The sequence below is a fragment of the Xenopus laevis genome, chromosome 9_10L (assembly GCF_017654675.1).
Source record: "Xenopus laevis strain J_2021 chromosome 9_10L, Xenopus_laevis_v10.1, whole genome shotgun sequence".
Classification (NCBI taxonomy): Eukaryota; Metazoa; Chordata; class Amphibia; order Anura; family Pipidae; genus Xenopus; species Xenopus laevis.
Window position 1 is genome coordinate 32,361,888 of NC_054387.1, and position 17,394 is coordinate 32,379,281.

General features: G+C 38.9%; 1 protein-coding gene across 2 annotated transcripts in view; it reads left to right on the top strand.

The window, feature by feature from the left end:
* LOC108701012 (ankyrin repeat and fibronectin type-III domain-containing protein 1) overlaps positions 1–17,394 on the top strand; it is a 412,491-nt gene that overhangs the window by 98,825 nt on the left and 296,272 nt on the right. For both annotated transcript variants that reach the window (XM_018235128.2, XM_041576478.1), the window contains exon 3: positions 11,708–11,838. The gene's annotated coding sequence lies outside the window, so the exon portion shown is untranslated. The remainder of the gene's footprint in view (positions 1–11,707; positions 11,839–17,394) is intronic.

Here is a 17,394-nt window from a genome sequence, read left to right on the forward strand (position 1 = left end):
TAGTCTCAACGCTGCCAACAGATTGCTTCCATTGTCACACACCACTTTTCCGATCTGCAGTTGGTGTGGGGTCAGCCACCGATCGGCCTGTGACTGCAGAGATGACAGGAGTACAGATCCGGTATGGTTTTTGCTTTCCAGGCACGTCATCCCCAAGACAGCGTGACAACGGCGTACCTGGCACGTCGAATAGCCTAGGGGGAGCTGGGGGTGCACAGGTGTGGAGGAGGAGAAGGAGGACCCAGCAGCAGAGTAAGAAGAAGAAGAAGACGAGGTAGAGAGCGATGGAGGAGTAGAGGTGGTGGCAGAACCGCGTGCAATCCGTGGCGGTGACACCAACTCCACTGTTGTTGTTGAGCTACCCATTCCCTGCTTCCCAGCCATTACCAAGTTCACCCAGTGGGCAGTGTAGGTGACATACCTGCCCTGACCATGCTTGGAGGACCATGCGTCAGTAGTCATATGGACCTTTGGCCCAACACTAAGTGACAGAGATGCGGTAACTTGGCTCTGCACATGTTGGTACAGGTGTGGTATTCCCTTTTTAGAAAAAAAATTGCGGCTGGGTACCTTCCACTGCGGTGTCCCAATTGCTACAAATTTGCGGAAGGCCTCAGAGTCCACCAGCTGGTATGGTAAAAGCTGGCGGGCTAAGAGTGCAGACAAGCCAGCTGTCAGACGCCGGGCAAGGGGGTGACAGTCAGACATTGGCTTCTTACGCTCAAACATGGCCTTCACAGAAACTTGGCTGGTGGCAGATGACTGGAATGGGAACAGGTGGTCAAGGTGGAAGGCGGAGTGGAGGGTGGTTCAGACGGGTCAAGGAGAGCAGAGGTAGAGCAGTAAGATGCTGGACCAGAAGGAGTGTGGCTTTTAGTTTGCCTGTTGCCTTTGAGGTGTTGCTCCCAAAGTGCTTTGTGCTTGCCGCTCATGTGCCTTCGCATAGAAGTTGTACCTATGTGGCTGTTGGGCTTACCAAGGCTCAGTTTCTGACTGCACTCATTGCAAATTACAATGCTTTTGTCAGAGGCACACACATTAAAAAAATCCCACACTGCTGACTTTTTGGAAGTGTGCGATCTGGCGGTAACAGTAGAAGTTGGCGGCATTGGCGGCAATGGCGGGTGCGTTGGCCGGCTGAACACAGGTGCCGATACATGTTGTTGCCCTACTGATCCCTGCGGGCTGTCCTCCCTGCTTCTTCTAAGTCTTATTCTCCTACTGCCTCTCTGACTCTCCGTCTCTCCATCTGAACTACCCTCCTCTTGCTCTCTTCTACTAGGCACCCACAAAACATCAATCTCCTCATCATCATTCTCCTCAGATGCATCAATTTCTTCTGACACATCACAGAAGGAAGCAGCAGCGGGGACCTCCTCCTCATCACTCATTATGTCCATCTCTATCGTGTTCTCTGCCAGAATTAAATCTGGTGTAAGGTCCTCATCTCCTTCATCTTCTTCTGGCAATAATGGTTGCGCATTACTCAGTTCAAGAAACTCATGGGAAAATAACTCCTCTGACCCCAGTGAAGAAGGGGCACCGGTGGTGGAGGAAGTGTTACGTGGGGTGGCCATAGCAGTGGAGGATGAGGAGGATGTTGTGGTAAAGTTAGAAACGGTAGAGGATGGGGTGTGCTGTGTAAGCCAGTCAACTACCTCTTCAGCATTTTGGGAGTTCAGGGTCATTGGCTTTTTAAAACTGGGCAATTTGCTAGGGCCACAGGATTGCATAGCAGCACGGCCCCTAGCACGGCCTCTGCGTGGCGGCCTGCCTTTGCCTGGCATTATTTTTAAAAAAACAACAACAACAACAAAAACTCAGTTGGTTTTTCTGGAAACGATAATACACACAGCTAGATGGCGGGTTGAAGAAAACAGTGTGCAAATAATGCCTACAAGGTCAACGTATACACTACTACAGCGGTGGATACGGATTACGTAAAATATATTATGGCTGCTTGAAAAAAGTCACTCCGGTGTTTTTTCTGGAGACGGTAATATTATGGATATTTAGACAGAATGTGAACAAGGTCACACAGCTAGATGGCGGGTTGAAGAAAACAGTGTGCAAATAATGCCTACAAGGTCAACGTATACACTACTACAGCGGTGGATACGGATTACGTAAAATATATGAATGCTGCTTGAAAAAAAGTAACTCAAGTGGTTTTTCTAGAAACGATAATATTATCAATATTTAGACAAAATGTGAACAAGGTCACACAGCTAGATGGCGGGTTGAAGAAAACACTGTGCAAATAATGCCTACAAGGTCAACGTATACACTACTACAGCGGTGGATACGGATTACGTAAAATATATGAATGCTGCTTGAAAAACAGTAACTCAAGTGGTTTTTCTAGAGACGATAATATTATCAATATTTAGACAAAATGTGAACAAGCTCATACAGCTAGATGGCGGGTTGAAGAAAACAGTGTGCAAATGATGCCTACAAGGTCAACGTATACACTACTACAGCGGTGGATACGGATTACGTAAAATATATTATGGCTGCTTGAAAAAAGTCACTCCGGTGTTTTTTCTGGAGACGGTAATATTATGGATATTTAGACAGAATGTGAACAAGGTCACACAGCTAGATGGCGGGTTGAAGAAAACAGTGTGCAAATAATGCCTACAAGGTCAACGTATACACTACTACAGCGGTGGATACGGATTACGTAAAATATATTATGGCTGCTTGAAAAAAGTCACTCCGGTGTTTTTTCTGGAGACGGTAATATTATGGATATTTAGACAGAATGTGAACAAGGTCACACAGCTAGATGGCGGGTTGAAGAAAACAGTGTGCAAATAATGCCTACAAGGTCAACGTATACACTACTACAGCGGTGGATACGGATTACGTAAAATATATGAATGCTGCTTGAAAAAAAGTAACTCAAGTGGTTTTTCTAGAGACGATAATATTATCAATATTTAGACAAAATGTGAACAAGGTCACACAGCTAGATGGCGGGTTGAAGAAAACACTGTGCAAATAATGCCTACAAGTTCAACGTATACACTACTACAGCGGTGGATACGGATTACGTAAAATATATGAATGCTGCTTGAAAAAAAGTAACTCAAGTGGTTTTTCTAGAGACGATAATATTATCAATATTTAGACAAAATGTGAACAAGCTCACACAGCTAGATGGCGGGTTGAAGAAAACACTGTGCAAATAATGCCTACAAGGTCAACGTATACACTACTACAGCGGTGGATACGGATTACGTAAAATATATGAATGCTGCTTGAAAAAAAGTAACTCAAGTGGTTTTTCTAGAGACGATAATATTATCAATATTTAGACAAAATGTGAACAAGCTCACACAGCTAGATGGCGGGTTGAAGAAAACAGTGTGCAAATAATGCCTACAAGGTCAACGTATACACTACTACAGCGGTGGATACGGATTACGTAAAATATATTATGGCTGCTTGAAAAAAGTCACTCCGGTGTTTTTTCTGGAGACGGTAATATTATGGATATTTAGACAGAATGTGAACAAGGTCACACAGCTAGATGGCGGGTTGAAGAAAACAGTGTGCAAATAATGCCTACAAGGTCAACGTATACACTACTACAGCGGTGGATACGGATTACGTAAAATATATGAATGCTGCTTGAAAAAAAGTAACTCAAGTGGTTTTTCTAGAGACGATAATATTATCAATATTTAGACAAAATGTGAACAAGGTCACACAGCTAGATGGCGGGTTGAAGAAAACACTGTGCAAATAATGCCTACAAGGTCAACGTATACACTACTACAGCGGTGGATACGGATTACGTAAAATATATGAATGCTGCTTGAAAAAAAGTAACTCAAGTGGTTTTTCTAGAGACGATAATATTATCAATATTTAGACAAAATGTGAACAAGGTCACACAGCTAGATGGCGGGTTGAAGAAAACACTGTGCAAATAATGCCTACAAGGTCAACGTATACACTACTACAGCGGTGGATACGGATTACGTAAAATATATTATGGCTGCTTGAAAAAAGTCACTCCGGTGTTTTTTCTGGAGACGGTAATATTATGGATATTTAGACAGAATGTGAACAAGGTCACACAGCTAGATGGCGGGTTGAAGAAAACAGTGTGCAAATAATGCCTACAGGGCAAATAATGCCTAAAAGGTCAACTTATACACTACTACAGCGGTAGTAAAATAAAAAAAAGTAAAATAAAAAAAAAATGAATATTAAAAAAAAAAATTAAAGTTGGTGCTGCTGAACTACTAGGAGCAGCAGATTAGCACACCAGTCCCACTCCCCTACACTGCTAGACTAATAGCACTGGGCTCTTATAGTAGTAGTAGTAGTAGTAGTAGTAAAACAACAAAAAAATAAATAAAAGCAGTCCTTACAAGGACTACTGTTATTGCAGCAGTCAGCAGATGAGATCAGAAGCAGGACAGCTGCCCACTGCAGCTACATACAGAGCACTGCAGTAGAAGGTAGATTACTAGCCAGCAAAGCTACCTAAGCTTAAATGTCCCTCAAACCCCTGCAGACTTCTGTCCCTCCAATAACAGAGCAGTATCAAAACGATTACTAGCCAGCAAACTTTCAACTGTCCCTGAAATCACTAACAGGCAGCAGCTCTCTCCCTACACTATCTCTTCAGCACACACAGGCAGAGTGAAAAAACGCTGCAGGGCTTCGGTTTTTATAGGGAAGGGGAGTGGTCCAGGGGAGAGCTTCCTGATTGGCTGCCATGTACCTGCTGGTCTGGGGTGAGAGGGCAAAAAAAAGCGCCAACAATGGCGAACCCAAAATGGCGAACGTCGCGCGACGTTCGCGAACTTCCGGCGAGCGCGAACACCCGATGGCGAACAAGTTCGCCGGCGAACAGTTCGCGACATCTCTACTGAAGACGAAGTCACAGCTGAAGAGGCAATGGTGCCTTTGTTATTGCTTGAATCCTTGTGCCTCTGCGATAGCCAGCCTTATAAAGTTTGTTTCCCTAGCAACCTTTGTTAGTGCGAACGACGAGCTTCTCTGGAAACCCGAAAATAAAAACAGATTAAATAATTCTATATTCTTAGGATACTATGGGCAAGAGACGCTTCCAATCAATCTTCAAATTAATTAGATTTGGGGACTTTGTTTTCTGAAAAATGAGTCTGGCGGAAATACATTATTTTTGTGTTAGAGAAGAGGTATACCCAAGGCTTCCACTTAAGTTATTACAGAGCAGTTAGAGCCTTAAGTGTTCAGGGGAAAAGACTATCTGGCCCTGCAGGATTTCATATATAAAGAGACAAAAAAAACCTGCTTTGGTTTGTCTGTGCCACTTAATACTCCTATAAAAAACAATGTGCCTGGGGTGTGGCAGAGCTCTGCACTAAATGCTTGGTTAGGTACCAGGAGAAGCATTTGTCTGCAATATAATGTATATGGGACCCCACAATATGTTGTGCCAAGGGGTTGCCATGGTGCATTATAATGCTTTGTTTCTGTTTTGCACATTTCACCTTCTTTAATGAGCCCTTATTATGGGTTTAATGTTTTGTCAATGTTCATAAATTGAGCGAGTTGGTGTTTAATGCATGTGCTGAAAATTATTATATAATTGGTACTACGGAGGCCTGTTAGGATGAAACTTGTGATTGGGCTATGAAATTTGGTTACACCCTTTTTAGGAGGGACAGAGAGATTCAAAATTATGTAAAGCTAGAATTAAAGCCATGCACTAAAGAAATTACCAGGGATAGAGTTTACAAAGAAAATTATCATTGGTGTATGCTACAAACCACCCAGTATAAGTGATGTGAAAGAAGTCCAGCTACTACTACAGATGGAGGAGTCTTTGCAACTAGGTCAAGTTGTTATTATGGTTGACTTCAATTATCCAGACATTGACTGCAGTAATGTGGTAGCCTAGCCAGAAGAAGCTAGCAGTTTGTAAATAGGCAAATAAAAAAAAAAATAGTCTTTTGTTTCAAGCAACTCCTACTAGGAATAATACTCTTTTGGACCTGATAGTAACATCAAACTCATCTCTAGCATTTGCATGGGTGAGCATTGAGGAAACCGTGATCATTACATGGACTCCTTTGAGATTATGTTGCAGAGGCATCTCTATAGGGGAGGAACTCAAACACTAACTTTAAGAAATGGAAACTTTGGCAGTGTAAGGCCATCTCTACAATACATTTAATTGGGAAAGGCTTTTCAGAGGCTTAAACACAGAAGGAAAATTGACTTTAAAATGTTTAATAAATATCATGTCAATATATTCCCCTTGAAAGCAAGGAAAGGCATTGAAAAGCAAACACTTTATAGTTTGATACAAGTATTGGCGTAGAGGTTTGTAAGAAAAAGTGCTTTTAAGGCATTCAAGTTAACTGGCACAGCTGACACACTGCTTTTTTGCATACCTTTTTGGTTTCCTATGAGACAAGCTATGATAAAGTTGGAAAGGGTATTGTAGTGAAAAGTAAATTTAATTTAAAATTATTTTTTAAACATGTAAATATCAGAGGGAGGTCAGTTGTTTGAAAGCAGAGAAAATTGGAGATTCTGAACAGTTTTTTTTGTCTGTCCAGACAACTGAGGAACCAGCTAATGAAGGCTTCCTTTTTAATAGTCCCTCTTCTAATAATAGAAGTATTTATAGATGGGTCACTCAGGAGGAATTTCATGTAAAGGTAAGCAAAGGCCTGGGCTTTCCCATGGCACTAAATGTGCTTCATTCTGTGATTGCCAAACCTCTACTCAATTTTTGAGGTCCTACATGTGCAGAGAGATTTTAGAATTGCTAATGTGGTGCCACTATTCAAAAAGGGAGCTTCAGCCTCAAAACTATAGGCCAATTAGTTATGCCCTTTGGTAGAAATACTATAAATGCAAGTTTGGTAGTGTGTTGGGGATATCCTTAATTGAGAGAGATCTGGGGATTTTTGTCTCATTCCAGGTAATATCATTCTGTGGCTATTACAGCATATAAAGTACTGTCTTGCATAAAAAGGCATTAATTTAAGGGATTAAAACAAAATGTTGCCTCTCCTAGTTGGAGAGAATGCAGAGACTGGAACTCAACTGATTAAGGGGATGGAAAGTTTCAATTATAAGGATAGCCTGTCCAGGTTGGGGTTGCTTTGCATAGAAAAGGGAGGAGACATAATTACTCTTTCCAAGCACATTAGAGTGCATTATATACAGAGAGTGGGAGTCTTATTCTCCATAAACGGGCCACCCTTTAGATAAGATTAACAGAACTTTAATTTGAAGCAATATAGGTTGTTTTCCACAGTGAGGACAGTGAGCTTGTCAAATGCCCTGTTGGGTGATGTGACTGCCTTAAGAACTTTGACTGTGACCTGACTATTCTCTTGTTTAACCCCTTGGATACCTCAATCTTGGACCCTTGTTTCTGGCTTCCTCGTTGGTCCGGACTACTCCCTTTGGGAGCCGCTAGGCCCCCTGACAAATTCTCCTTTAAAAAGGCCTTCCTCCATTTTAACAGTGCCCAAGCTGACTTCTGTTTGCAGACCCTGCTGAAGTGTTATTTACTGTTGGAATTGGAATTCTTGACTCTTTTTGCCTGTTTTGTGACTATGCCTTGGCTTATCCTTTCCAGTGCCTCTTTACAGACTTATTACTATTAAACACACCAATTCCTTGTTGGTTCCGCAGCAGAAAGCCCGGGGCCACAAAAGGGCGTCAGTGAACACCCGAATCCACATGGTTTCCCTTGTGTGTTTTAGCGTACCAGCTGCCTTCAAGGTTCCTGATTGACGAGTATGTTACAGTATAGATTTTGGTAAATAGTTGATATATGTGGTTGTAGAGAAAGAGGTTGGCATGAGTGCACTGGGGTTCATTTGGAGGGGTTGAATTTGATTAACGGGGTCTTTTTTCAACCCAAATATATAACTATACCCTATGTTGAAAGAAATGCTAGCGCAGAGGAAAGAAACCAGATGGTAGTTTAAAACTCAAAACTAGAGATTGCCTATATTTTATTTATCTAATAAACATGTAATTTTTCTGTTATCTGGTGGTTGCTTGTGGATGAATTGGAAGGGCAAGTGAAGTTGAATTCATAAATGGCACACAATATAACTGTTTCCCAGCTTGACATTCCTGAGCTTAGACCGGTAGACCAGCAGTCCAGGGATTCAACACCGTTTCTAATGCTCAGTTGTTGGTCATGTATTTAGAAGATACAGGGGCTCATTTATCAACACTGGGCAAATTTGCCCATGGGCAGTTACCTATAGCAACCAATTAGTGATTAGCTTTTAAAGCCAGCTGCAAGTAGAACAATGAATGCAACAGTTTGATTGGTTGCCATGGGATACTGCTCATGGGCAAATTTGCCCAGTGTTGATAAATGACCCCACAGACTTGGGCAAAGATGAATTCAGTAAAACCGGAGTCATCTCATGCAAATTTAAGCTCAGACTACAGCTCAGCAAGTGGCTAATACATAAAGGAGACGACCTTAAATATGACTTGGGGAAAACTCTGCCTCTTGGTTCTTTCTTAGCTCTGGTTGGCTCGAACCCATCTGTTTGGGAAATTATAAATCACATAACAGTCAATCTGTGCTTTTTTCAGCTATTATGGATATAACGAATCCATTTAAGACTGTGCTAATAATAATGTTTTAAAAGCGCCAGATTTAATGTAGCTATATTTGTACTTAGTAAAAAATGGTTATTGGCTAACCATTCCCCTTAACAATCAGCACAACCTGGACATTTATTCATAATACATTTTATATAATTTAATAATAATTAGTTTATCTTTAAAATGAAACCTACAGTTGCTAAATGCCCGTCTTTGACAGCAAATGCGTACTTAAGCTTTTTATTTATTCTGATCGAGCTACAAAATGCCTTCTGTTGCCAAGGACCGCATTTCATATTTAGAAATAAAAAAAACAATAAAAAAAACCATGGTGTTTTGTGGAAACGTGTTATTGCTGCAGGGCACCCTGTTTGAAAGCAGAACACGGAATCTGTTCTATTCTGAAGCTTTTTCATGTTTGCAGGATAATGCCACAAGCTTGGAAACACAAAAATGCTATTAACCAGCTTGGTTATGTATTTATTGAAATCACTTCTGATATCTAAGCTGAAAAAGCATTGCGCAAAATTCACTCAAATGTGTAAAATCCCCACAGTCTGATATAACAAAAGCTGACTAAATACATTTAGAGCATTCCTGGTTTCCCTTTGTTTCCCCTAGAGGCATATATACTGTATAGATAATTGTGTAAAGTTGTTTACTCCAAAAAAAGGCAGTGTGCCGATCTTGTCCTGCTGTATGAGTTATTGCAATCTATTTTGATTGTGGCAATAATCGCATACAATGAGTTAACTGAAGTATTTCTATTGACACCAGACTAATTCTTGAAGAATGCCTTTATGTTAGCCGACCTTACATCTAGCACAACTCATTGAATTCCATGGTGCAAAGTCAGAATTCTGGGAATAGAGTGGTGTAAAATACTATGTAAAAAAGCACAGTGCTCAATACAACTTTAAGAAAGGTGTGATGTTCTGATGTGATAGTATTAATAGCATTTTTTACCATGTTTTGTAACTTTGGCCTCTAGTGTTGCCTTAGGGACGCCCTTGGTCATGTTTGCACCGACATTTTTTTCTGTTCAGTTTGCATCATCAGTATCATGGAAACAGTTTCTTGTCACCCAGAAATGCTTTTCTTGGTGTTGAAAGTCTGGAAAAGTAATAGCTCCCAAGTTTGGTCTTTTACTGTATATCAATCCCTGCTCAGTCCTTGACCTCTGCCATAACTCTGGTCCTGCTGGTTCAGCTCACTTGTCTAGCCTCGGCCAGTTTTTGTCCACTCCTGGTTTGGTAGTCTGGTTTTGACTACCTTCACTCAGATCCATCTCCATCAGCTTTCTTCCGCATTAGTTTCTGACTATGCTTCAAATTCTTGTCGGTCCTGCTGATCAGTTCCCAAAACTAAAGGCTGAAGTTATAGGCAGAATGTCTCATCCAAACCAGGTTCTTAGCACACCCCACACATTTAGTTAGCCTTGTATGCCACACAGAGATATGAGTGTTTCCCAATATGCAGCTCTCCAGCTACAGTTTGTTCTTAGGGTGTTTTCTGAAAAGAGAGTCATTTTTCACATCTCTTTTAAGGTATTAAGCATCACTGTTACAGGCCAATAGGTCTGCACCTATAGACCTATAGGTCTGACCAGGTCCCAAAACTACGTATGCTGTATCAGAATGCTTGTCAGACCAGATAGGTCTTGCTTAGACTTCTATTTCTATTTCACCTGTAAAATTTCACTGTGGACAAAATATACCATTAATCCTCCTCCAACAGTAGATTTATTTTAAAGAATTCTGTCATTTCCTCTTCTAACTTCTATGAAGGTGTTACAGGCTTTGCTTGTAACTTTAGTCTTTTCTTCACTGCCATCGTCTTTTATACTGGTTTACAGCAATCTCCTTTTGAGAAGCTAGAAGCCCAAGAGGCTGGTAGGATGCAATTGTGGGTATTCCACAGATTACATTTTTTTTTCAAGGTGTAGCATCCCTTTAATATGTTTTTTTTAAATGAATAGAGTAAAAACAGAATATTCAAATTCCTTATTTTCCTTAAACCCTGGGACATTGCACAGCAGACTTTGTCATAGTATTAAACACTGTATCCAAAAAAGATGTCAGGATCTCCAAAAATAAAGAAACATATGGGGGTCTTATGTCCTTATAAATTTTTCTACTTTTTACATTTGTTTCTTTATTTTTGGAGATCCTCACATCCTTTTTGGATACAGTGTTTTTGGACTTTGCACCTTGGGACTGAGGTAAACTGTGAGTGTATTCTCCTTCATTATTTCCATCATATTTTTGTATTTTTAATTTAATATTTATTTGTTGAGTGGTACCATAGATATTTGCTGTAATGTGGCAGTAGCACAAACCTAAGCTTTTTTATTTTTTGTCATAGTATTGCCTCGTTCCAGAGGCAGTGCATAAATAAGTCATTTTTCTTTTAAACAAATGGAATACTTTATGTTTCTGGCATGAATGACCTTGCAAGGAAATGTGAATCTATTTAAAGAGGCACAAGAGTATGACCGTGCAACATTATGGAAGAGATAGTACATTTAAACTATGAAACAATGGCCCTTTTTAGTGAAAGGATTTACATTGCAGGGAACCTGAGCAAACAAACAAAGAAAGGATATATATGGCTGCATACAAGAAATAAGAATTTAGCTTTCTTCACCGTCTTTCATTTCCGGAATTTTCTGAAATTCCTTTGTCACAGAATGTTTTTATTGATGGGCAGAGGGTTAGCTATGTTACACTTTCCGTGGACAGCTCAATAACTCCTTAGGAGGTATGAAAAACAAAGTGTTTGGTTCCTTTTGAAAATAAAATTATATAACCGACCCCCTTTCCCCAAAGCATCCAAGTGCACTGAGGTCAATAAGGGTTAATTTTGATTAATGGTTTAATTAATTAGAGAGCTACAGATCACTTCTCCTTTAAAAGCATTCTTTTACTGATATATGAAAAATCCTATATAAGACAGGCCTCTAAATCTGTATGTATGTACTTTTAAAGTATACTATTATGTATTGATCAGGGTCAGAATTCTTTGGTAAATACAGAGCCAGAGCAGATGTCCAGGATTCATTATTTTACTATCCTGGTCAATGATCAGAAATGTTTTTTCTGTGCAGAAAGAAGCCATCCATCTATGAAATGCCAGAACTACATAAAGTACTTACAAGGTCAGCTTGAAATGAGAGTTCTTAACAAGAATTGAGACAAAGAATGTTGGAGAGTTTCAAGAGGTCTCAACTATTGACAGGTACGCGATTGATGAGTGGCTTATTTAATAGAGAACATTTTGTGACACTTGTAAAGTAACCAGACAGTAGTTGCTGCTCATTTGTTTTAAAGCAGAGCTGTGACTGGTTGCTATACATTACTAGGCCTGCAGCAACGTATACATTTTAATATTTTACCTTCTCCAATCGACAAAGTTTAAAAATATTGATGTATTTAGAAAATAACTATATATAATGTTATACGTATAATGTTAGGCCCCCCCAAGTGAATGTATATACTTTCCTGAAACCCCAGGCCGGTGCTCCTATCAGCAGAAAACTTCACCGGCCGGGGGTTATTCCCGCGAGCACCATGGATCGCTCCTCTTCTGGCTAAATTTCCCGGGGCAGACGCAAAGTTCGGCTTTTCACTCTAATGCGCAGCTGCTCGAAGCCAGAAGAGGATCGCTCCGTGGTGCTTATTGGAATAATCCCAGGCCGGTGCAGTTTTCTACTGATCGGAGCACCGGCTCAGGTAATTATATATATTCACTTGGGGTGCCTAACATTTGGCACACCAAGTGCTAAATGACTTTCCTTAAGGAATGTGGTTCACAACTGCCAGTGCCATTAGTGCAATATAACTCAACACACTGCACCTTTTTTTTTTTTAGAGAAATACAAACCTAAATGTATTCTTCCATAATGGACATGCTTAATCAAGTGTTGGTAAATAGCAAATCTAATTTGATTTATAAAGGGCAATCTGTATTCTGTAAGTGCTTTGATTTGCTTTTAAACACTGCAAGGTTTTGTGCAAACCCCAGCAAACAAGCCCCAAATGTCCATTAACTGGGAGATACTGAAAGTGAGACCTATTAATTATAGCAGGAATACGATATCAAAGTGTCATTGTACACACTGATGGAATAGGTCTATTTTTGTAGCCACCGATGTATGTCTATTCTACTAAACCCACTCAGCGTACCATTCATTAATTAATACCAGGCTTTTATCATAGTATGGGGCAATTAAGTTACAATTAACTTAGAATTAATTAGATCTCTGAGTCTTATCCACATTTGTTTGCTAAAAGGCCATCTGGAAAACTGATCAATCACTTTACATAGTTTCTCAATCTTTGTGTTTTTTTCCTAACACCACCTGTCTGAACAGAAAAGACCAGCACAAGCCTTTTCACCACATCTTTTGATTACTAGAAGCAAACACTAATTGCTTCATATCCTGAATATGAATATGAGCATAATTTTGTGTATCTTTATGGAGACTATTAAAAGTAAGTTCTTCTTTGTACATAAGCCATCTTTCTTTTATGCGCTGAAAATGCACATCATGTTCCAATAAGGTATATAACACCAAAAGTTTAAACATTTTGGATTTATTTAAATAAATCATTTCTGCACTTTTGATGCAAACAATGAGATCTAAGAAAAAAAAAAAAGAAATGGATTAAGAGAGAGCTACAATAAAACTGCTAATAGGGGTGGTTCACCTTTAACTTAACTTTCAGTATGTTCTAAAATGGCTAATTTTAACAATTTCAATTGACTTCAATTAATTTGTATTATAGTTTTTAATTATTTGCCTTCTTCTTCGTCTGACTCTTTCCAGCTTTCAAATAAAGGCCACTGACCCCATCCACAAATGAATGCCCTGGAAGCCTACAGATTAAGGGGCAGATTTATCAAGGGTCGAATTTCGAAGTTGAAAATACTTCGAAATTCGACCATCGAATTTAAATATTCGATATTCGAAATCGACGTTTTTTCAGCAAATTTGGCAACCTGCGATTGAATAAAAATCGCTAGATCGAAGGATTTCAGCAATCGATCAAAGGATTTTTATTCGATGTGTAAAGACTTGGAAAAAAGTTTGTAGAAGGTCCCAATAGGCTAACATAGCAATTCGGCAGGTTTAATTTGGCAAACTATTGAAGTCGAAGTTTTTTTTAGACAGTACTTTGATTATTGAATATTCAAACTATTTTACTTTGACTAGAATTCGAAGTAAATTCAAGTCGTAGTATCATATTCGATGGTCGAAGTATCCAAAAAATAAAGTCGAATTGCGAATTTTTTACTTTGAAAATTCCCTCGAATTCCCTTCAACCCTTGATAAATCTGCCCCTAATTGTTGTTGCTACATTTTTTACTCCTCTTTACCCTCTCCTATTCATATTCCAGACTCTTATTCAGATCAGTGCATGGTAGCTAGGGTAATTTATAAAGTTAATTTATAGAGTTAATGAATAAAAAGATAAACAATTTAAAAATCACATCAAAAATGAAAAACAATTGCAAACTGTCTCAGATTATCACCCTCTACATCATACCAAATGTTAATTTAAAGGTGAACAACCCCTTTAAGATCATTGTCACCTGTTGGTCCTTAATTGCAAAATATCATGAAGTAGTTTCATCTTACCTTATAAATTGAATTAAATCTTTTAGTGAATAACTTTCTCAGTGAACAAAACTGGAGAAAATCAATTAGGCTGGTCTTATACACTAAGATCTGATTGAGGTGGTTAAAAAGCTTATGTATAATGATTGTTTATTGTGGCACTGGATTGATGAATTCATTATATGAGCAGTGTATTATTGTTATGGCTTGGATTTTGTTCAGTCCATATGCAGTACATTCAGTACTTTGAAGGCAGTTGTGCATGATTACATACAAAATAGAATGAAACATGCCAAACAGTCATGAATAGGATACATATGCAAATTGGAGTAGGTCTGCACATGTTCATCGACACACCCAAATGGTCAAAATATCACAATAATCAGCAGAACACCCTAAACATAAGAAGGTTACACTTTTCTCCCACTGGGCCACTCCCGTTCCCACCCAGAATTCTATCAGATGGAAAACTATAAGGGCATTTTGTAAATATTCTCATATATTTAAGTATTATTGTTGAAGAATTTCTCCCCACCAGCATCTCAAAGACCAAGTGGTGAACCAAAATACATAAGAAATTTCTTCTTCTGTTTTTTTTTTTTCTTTTTTTTTGTACAGAAGTCTGGTCATCAATGCAATCTCTTTATCCCAGTAGAGCAGAATCTCTGTTCTTTTGCCTCACTTTGTTTTGCTGGAGTATGTTTTATAGTATATAAGTTTATATATAAGCTCAGGCCCGGACTGGCAATCTGTGGGTTCTGGCAAATGCCAGAGGGGCTGCTGTATGGTTCCATAGAAAGTTACCATATAGTGGGCTGGTGGGGGGCTGTTTGGGCCTCTTTGTACTTGGAATTGCTAGGGCCTATTTTGACTCCCAGTCCAGGCCTGTATAAGCTTATAGTGTATACGTTTTATAGCCCTTTAAGAAGATTTTATCTTAAACCTTTATATAGTTTTGGTTACCAAGAGAAAGCCACTGGAGCAGGACTTGCTGCTAACAAAAGTGTTTTTATCTAACACAACATGTTTTGGACTCAAGGCCCTTTATCAAATGTCAGACCTTGTTGTAAGGTTACACAAGCTGTAAACACATTTTTAACTGAAAAATAAGTAATATTCTGCTTTAAATGACCAATACCTGGGAAATTAGTCTCAAATGTTGGCTCACGGGATGTCAGTCAACCCTTTGGGACTTCTTGTGATTTGGTAGATGTGCCCATTGACCATCCTGATAACTTTCCTCCTCCAAGACAAAATAATGGAAAACCTGGCAGGGATTTGGATAAGCTATTCAGTAGCGTATTGGCTCTGTATTTGTTTTAGCACATTAGAAGTTAATACTAGCAAAGTGGTCTCTAGTTCTCCGACGACTACCTTCTCTTCACAAGTACTTTTTATAATGTAACCACAAAGCACTCCGTAAACATCAGGGGGGGAAAAAAAAAACACATTAGCCTATGTCGGTCTTAATCATATATGTATACTGTAAGTAATCTTGCTTATTAAAATAAAGTGAAACATTAGCATCTGACATTGCCTAGAGAAGTAATTGGTTTACTTTCCAAATCTGTGTTTTGTTTTGGGTTTCTGGGTGAAAGGTCAAGTTCATTGGAAGTCTTGGACTGTACAATAAAGCAGTTTATTAAAAGTTCGAAATAGGTGGGAGGCGGATTAGTGAACCAGCCCTTTGAGCTCTGGAGACCAATGTTTAAATATTTGAAGGGTAACCTGAGCCGTTACCACTCTGACCACTTAAGAAGCTGATGATCCCTCTTTGGTCTGGTTTAAGGTGCCAATGGTTCAGTTTGAAGTCTGTGAAACTTTTAAAATTATATCAGAGTGCTTTGGTGGAAAATGTATTGCAGTGCATCACTGGGGGAAGCCGTCAGGAGCCTGTGTTTGGGTTTTTTTTTTTTAGCAGCTGTCATGGTGTATTTTGGGTAATTTATTTACAATATCTGGTCAGATCTTAAGAGCAGAATATGTATGAATTTGGTCAGGCTGATTTTACATCCCATGTGTCTATCAAAGGTAACTTGTTTGTTGACCAAGATAATTAGATTAGCCACACTTCATAAACTGAAGAAAGCTGGGAGCAATTCAGTGCTGGTTATGTTTGGAAGGAGAAAAAAAAATAAAAACACGGAAAACATATTCATAAACAATATATATTTTTTTTCTAAAGTTTAACCTTTTTCTGATTCATTGTTTAACCTCGTGTTTTTTATGAACATAGCTAAACCAGCATTTTGAGTGTCTACTGTACATAAAATGATAAATACAAGGTATGGGACCTGCTATCCAGAATGCCCGGGACCTGAGGTTTTCTGGATAACAGATTTTCATACCTTTAAGTCTACCAGAAAATCATGTAAACATTAAAAAACCCAATAGACAAGTTTTACTTCCAATAAGGATTAGTTACAGTATATCTTAGTTAGGATCAAGTACAAGGTACTGTTTTATTATTACAGAGAAAAAGGAAATCATTTTTAAAAAATTGGATTATTTGGATGAAAATGAGATTATGGGAGATTGCATTTACATAATTTGTAGCTTTCTGGATAACGGATCCTGTACCTGTAATATAGAAAACACCCAGGACCAAAGCATTCCATAATCTGGATCTCCATACCTTAAGTCTACTATTTCAGAGAAAAAGGTAGTCATATTCATATAATAATTTGATTAAAATTAGGGATGCACCGAATCCACTATTTTGGATTTGGCTGAACCCCTGGATCCTTCGTGAAAGATTTGGCTGAATACCAATCTGAATCCTAATTTGCATATGAAAATTAGGGATGGGAAGGGGAAAACATTTTTTACTTCCTTGTTTTGTGACAAACGTCAACCAATTTCCCTCACCACCCCTAATTTGCATATGCAAATTGGTATTCGGTTCGTCCTGGCAGAAGGATTCCTGGATTCGGTGCATCCCTACTTAAAATTGACTTTTGACAAATCTTATCAGGGAATAGAGTAGGAGTGTCATTTTACAACTTTACCCCGGGAGGAAAAAAAAAAAAAATATATATATATATATTTAAGTATAGTATATATATATTTAAGTATAGTATATATACACATACACACCTACACACATTTTTCAATAGGCAAAATTTCATAGTAGGAAAAGCCAAACTCCCTTAAGCCATGGAAGTATGAATATG